The 6,369-nt window shown below is 36.2% G+C and overlaps 1 pseudogene; it reads right to left on the reverse strand.

Annotated features, from left to right (window-relative positions):
- Positions 1 to 3,554: 3,554 nt before the first annotated feature.
- Positions 3,555 to 4,042, reverse strand: LOC112321454 (large ribosomal subunit protein uL15 pseudogene; annotated as a pseudogene).
- Between the last annotated feature and the right edge of the window lie 2,327 nt (positions 4,043 to 6,369).

Consider the following 6,369-nt stretch of genomic DNA (forward strand, 5'->3'; position numbering starts at 1 on the left):
TGACCTCTATAAATATGCAAGCAGTGCTGGGAGGGATTACAAATCATTAACATAATTTTATGAGTTTATTAGCTTCCTCCTTTTGATGTTGAGGAAGGGAGAATGCAAAGAGAACATACTCAGTGTTGAAGGTGGCAGAGAAACAAAGAATGGCATTAGAAATTAGAGCTGTGTCGCAATATGGTCTGAACAGAGGCTTCACTACCAGGCCAATGAAAGTTTCAAGTTCAAAACCTAACTTGCCATATACCTGTGCCCAGAAATCTAGCAGTAGCAGCTAAAAGTGTGATAAAACCAAAATCTTTGTTCTATAGTTTCCACTTCTGCAGAGGTAATTAAAATCATTTATATGATTGACTTCAGAGAAGTAGTCAGGGATCTGGGTTTATACTTCCAAGTTACTCTAATTCAACTATTTGAAATAGCAGGCCAGCACATCTGTTAAAAAAAATATATATATGTATATATATATGTATATATGTATATATACATATTCTCCTGAATTTTTATGAGTTAGACTCATCACATCTCTGCTTTGGCTTAAAAAATAGTAGAAGCTAGAATATATAACTGGTTTCCATCCCCAAGACTGGGTACACATATCATGTTATGTGATCTTTGGAAAACGTCCCTTCCTCTGCAAAATCTAGCCACACTTGGGTGTTTTCTTATGCTCAAATTGACTCCTTTTGCCAACTGTTGGACTCACTCTCACAGTACAGGTGGTCAAATCAAAATCAGGAATGAACACATGGCACAGAATTTTTTCTTACCTTATCATATGTAGGATGAATATTAAAAGGTAGCACTGTATATTTATTTTACATATAGGCCACACACATACACTGAGCAACATAGTATTTGTTTGCATATATAGGATATGCTTAAAACTTTCACTGGGATTTTATGTTGAATATTAGTTTTGCTTGGAACTTTTGGCCAGTGGCACATTTTGGGAGAAATTCTCAGACCCACATAATTCAGTTAGCTGTCACATCTGCAGTTCTCCAGATACAAACAAATGATCTGAGATTCCCAGTGCAACTATAATGTAACAATGGCATAGAAATAAAGAAGGCTACTTTGCAAATAAATTACTTTCTCTGTCTTTGTATCCTCCTCATGTTAGAGTCTAATGCTTGCAAACTCCTCAATAAATGAGTAAACAAAACAGACTGTGTTAAGGGAAATTGACCAGGTTGATGTGTGGCATGGAAATAACACCATCTAATAATTACTGAAGAAAGAAAGGGGGTTTCTTGCTTGCATGAGAATTAAGGAAACAATGTCTTGATAGCTTTGAAAGTATTTAGCGGAAGTGTACTAGATGTACATTGCTCTAGAGATGTAGGACTGGAGACAGAGTATGACCAGTTTTAAAAGGATGGCATTTACAATTGTTTGAATTATATAAGTAACATAAAGGTCTGCTGTAAATGTTGTTAGTTTTTTACTATTAAAAATGTGCCAGAAGAGGGTGAATGTTTATTCCTCTGGATTTTGGGAAGCACAATCTCTACCCTGAGAGAAGGATTGGTAATGAATGTTAGAATCCACTTCAATTCTACTATGACATGATTTATTTGAACCTATATATATTAGTACCTCATTTCCTTCCCATATGGCTAAGAGTTTCTATTCAATATATTTTCATTCTTCACATAATACTCTTAATCACAGTGATTATGATGTTTTGGTATCATTTGATATATGCCCATTAAATAATGATTTCAATTTTCCTATTCGGATGGTGGAATCAATCTCATAAGTTTAAGGTTATGCTTTATAAAATGCTTAATATTCTGGTGTAAAAAGTACAAGAGAAATCTCAGGCAAAACAGAGTGCTTTGAGTTCTATGTGAACATATCAGTAGGTTTTCTATTTGTCACAGTTGTACTGGATCAATTAAGGCACTGCAGGAGTTTTTCTCTCAGTTGACTATTTCTAACAATAAGACAAACAATGAAGAATCAATTTCCTTTATAAAAATAATATTTAATTTATAAGTCTTTGTTAGAGCTAAAACATGATACACTATAATGACATGCAAAATACAGCCTTTATAAATTCAATAAACAACTTCTTTTAGTTTCTAAGAAAAGTGGGACATAGAAATTAATAAGGTAGCATTTTTCAAGACGTTTAGTTCTGGTGGAAGGAAGATGAAATTGATACAGAAATGACTATGGCACAAGATGGAAAATGTTAAGTGACAGAATAGTTCCATTACATTGCTATTTCATTTCAGAAGTAAGAGCCACTCAAGGTTGTAAGGTTAATGGAAAAGGTAGCACTTGAGCAGAGCCTGAGGGTGTAGAGAATCTGAGTATCTACAGATGACAAAGACACATGTTCCAGTTGCTGCAACAGCAGAGCCCATGAGTGGATGCTTGAAAGCAGAATGAAGTGACATCATAGAAAATAATCTACAAAGTTAGATTATGGCATAGTAGTAAACTTGCAGTGAACTTGGGCTATCATTGCTCTTAGCACATGGATCGCTAGGGGATACTTCTGAACAGATAAGTGGACACTTTTGTACTTTGAAGTTGAACTGGAAATGATAGGTAGGATTGATTAGAATAGGAAAGAAATGGAGTTTGTGAGACCATCTATGAAAATACTCTCATAATTGAGTTAAGAGATAACATGAGCTAGAGGACTGAAACAAAGTGGTATGGAATCAAGAAGCAGGTGAGCATAAGACAAACTGTAGAGTCAGAACTAAAGTAGACTGGAGATTGAGCCTAGGCTAAGAAGAAGATATGACAAGAATATGAGGGAAAAGCAAGCTTGGAGAGGAAAGTGGTGAGCTCTGCTCTGAGCTTATGGACTGAGTCTGGGTCAGACAGGCAGACTTAACTGCCGGCAGGTAGTGGGAAAGATATGACCAAATTTTGGAGAGGGGTCTATGCATCAGTACAAACAAGCTTGGGAGTAATACACAAAGAAGCCTCAGTTTATAAAAAAGATGATATAACTAAAGCAGGGAATACATCATGTATATATATTTTATAAATTATTTAAGCTTTTCAAAATATAAACATGCTATTTTTAAAAGTGTATTTATTTCCTTAAAAGAATGAGATGGGCCTAGTGAGTAAAACAAATGGTTTTGGGGGGTATCATTCCTATAAGAGCAAACTGGTTCTTAGAGAAAAAAATATCCCTTATTAACCCTTGTTTTTTGTTTTTGTGTTTTTAAAGATTTTATTTATTTATTTTTAGAGAGAGGGGAAAGGAGGGAGAAAGAGAAGGAGAGGAACAGGAAGATGGTGGTGAGTGAAACAGCAATCAGTTGCCTCTCTCACACCCTGAACTGGGGACCTTGCCTGCAACCCAGGCATGTGCCCTGACTGGTAATCAAATAGGCAAACTTTGGGTTCACTGGCCAATGCTCAATCCACTCAGCCACACCTGCCAGGGTTAACCGTAGTTTTTATTTCATGTTTATTTTAGTAATGAAATGAATAGTAAACAATGTTTTTAACAGAAATATTTATTTAATTTTATTTTGATAAACATACTATTTTACAGCCAAAAACTGATTTTTTTATTTAGCACTTGTAGAATTTAATGAACTCCCCTCGGTGTGGCTTCGAGCTACCAGCACACAGGCCCTACCAACACTCTTCATCTTCTCCTCAGCTCTTCTGCTGAAGAATTTGGCCTTCACAATGACAGGCTGCTTTGGAAGCTTTCCCTTCCCCAGAATTTTGTAGTAGCCTGATCGCACTGCTTCAATGATAGGAGCAGCTCCAGTATGGGTTTTGGCAGCATTTACCCATGTCTGCTCACTGACTGAGGTCCACAGTTTATCAAGGTTGACAGTGGGGCGGAAGCTCTGGTCCCTCTTTAAGTAATACTTCATACAACTTTCCCAAAGTAACCCTGGTAATACTTGTCAAAGTCAATCCTGTGATGACGCAAGCCACCAACTTTCCATCAGCCTCCTGGGTGCTTCCTGTGCTTGCTGATGTGTCTGTGGCCATGGCTCATGTGGCTCTCAATTGTTCAGGTCTTCCTCAATCTGAATGGCATGCTGGTGGTCGAGATGCAAAAGCCAAAAACTGATAATTTTTAAATAAACCACAAAGACAAATACCATATTATCTCACCTATAAGTGGAATCAACAAAACAAACAAGCAAGCAAAATATAACCAGAGACATTAAAATTAAGAACAAATTGACAGTAACCGGAAGGGAGGTGGGAGGGGATAATGGGGGAAAAGGCAGAAGGGTTGTCAGGAACATGCATAAAGGACACATGGACAAAGCCAAAGGGTGGGGGGATAGGATTGAGGATGGGAAGTTGGGATGGCTGGGGTGGGGGAATTGGTGGGGGGGAAATGGAGACAACTGTACTTGAACAACAGTAAATAAATATATAAATAAACCACAATATACAATAATATTTTATTGAGATTCCAGATGTCTGCCTTTTTAACTTCAGTTAAGTAATGATTATCTTTTCAGTCTTGTCCCAGAACAATTAGCATGAAAGGAAATGCTGATTTGTGCTCAGCTTCTACAATTGGAAAGGACCAAAAATTCATTGGTCATTCTAACAAGGATAACAACCATTTGCTACATTTAATTTTTATTAGATCTGTAGTTATTATTCTCTTTTCTCACTCTGTGATACAATGTACTGGAAAGCAGGAAGATAAGTATTCCTTTAATCTATGTGGCATATGTGCCCCAAAACAATTATTTTTCAGGATTGTGAGTTCTTCAACAATGGATCTCAAATACTGTGTAATGTGGGAAAAAGTGAACTGCTCTATCCTTTTTGGACAACTGCACATTTTCAACATTTTTTCTGCACAGTATCACCTCAAAGGGCTAGTCTAATTAGTCAAAGAATCTTTCCTGCCGGGTGTGACATTTTCGCAGACATGATGTCACCTTCCAAAATTTCTTGGCTCACTACAGGAAATATGAAACATGTTGACGTTATGCTGAAGATTAATTGGGTTCTAATTTTTAATTTTGGAAATCTTCTTGGTCCTTTTGAGTGACAACTGAGATCAAACTTGTGAATGTATTGGAATAAATTACCTAAGGGGATAACTGTCCTCAGGGAATTTATAATCTTAATAGAGATGTCATACAAGCACGAGATGACTAGTCAACTACATATGGCAGACAGTCTAAGCTTTGTGTTGGGTTTCACTGGAGGAAGAGATTAAGCTAAATTTAGATAAAACAACACTATTTCATTCTAGTACCATAGATTCTATGTCATTGTTACAGAATTTTTCATACTATCTCAAGTTTTTGAAAGGCTTTGAAAAAGTATCTGGCTTTGTGATTTGTTATTTTTCAAAATGTTAAGGATTTTTTTTTTACCTTAGCCCGAGGTAGGATGGTAGGATTTTTAAAACTGTTTAACATCAATACCTATAGGTTATTCCATTAAATATTAATGCACATATTTTGAAATTTAACTGCATAATCTTAATTTCATTTTGTTTCTTTTTTCACATCTATGTTCACAAACTACATATAAATCAATTTCTGTTTGGAACTGAAAGGCAATGCTACCTTTGTATTACTTTAGTACTTCATACTTACTGTGGTAGAATAAATATAGTGTTGTATGTTTGCTCCATAATAAACAATATAGAGCATGCTTTAATAAAATGTTTCACTCATGTTTGCTGCAAACCATAATTACCTGTTAATATAGAGAGTAGTTTGTCTCAACCTCATTAAAACAATAACTTTTAAGAGTTGGAGTAAATTTACCCTTAATATTAACTATATCTAATAATAATAGAACAAACAATTACTAAAACAAAAGGCAGGATGGTTTTGAGAAGAGGTGTGGCATCTTGAAGAAATCAACAAGAGAATGGAGTCTAGTGTTTGAAAATTCTAAAGGAGATCATACTTGGAAATTCAAAGTCAGTGACAAAGAAATCTCACCAGTTATAAGGACTGGAATCTTGACACCGGATACTAAAATCAAGGTCACAGAGAGATTACCACAGTCTGGAAGAAGGTACAGAATTGGGTTCAAGGTAGAAGCTTCTGTGTCAGGCTGTGACACTTGGTGTGAAATGCCCAAGTGGCAGAGTAGACGCTCCGTAGCACACAAGCTCTGGGGTCTTTCCTAAGCTTCCAGTACTGGGCATGGGCCTGAATCCAGAATGAGGGTCAAGAGACTCCTACAAATGTCAAAAGAAGGGATACAAATACAAGTATCCAGGAAGATTTAAAAAACAACTAGATCAGAGATAGGAAACCTGTCTCTGAAAAGGTCAGAAAATTTCACAGAGCAAGCAGGCTGAGTAAAGAGGAACTGAACCTCTTCTATGAGCAAGAAAAATGCCTACTTTTGAAATCAATGCATAGGCACTTA

The sequence above is a fragment of the Desmodus rotundus genome, chromosome 13 (genome assembly GCF_022682495.2).
Source record: "Desmodus rotundus isolate HL8 chromosome 13, HLdesRot8A.1, whole genome shotgun sequence".
NCBI classification, from domain to species: Eukaryota; Metazoa; Chordata; class Mammalia; order Chiroptera; family Phyllostomidae; genus Desmodus; species Desmodus rotundus.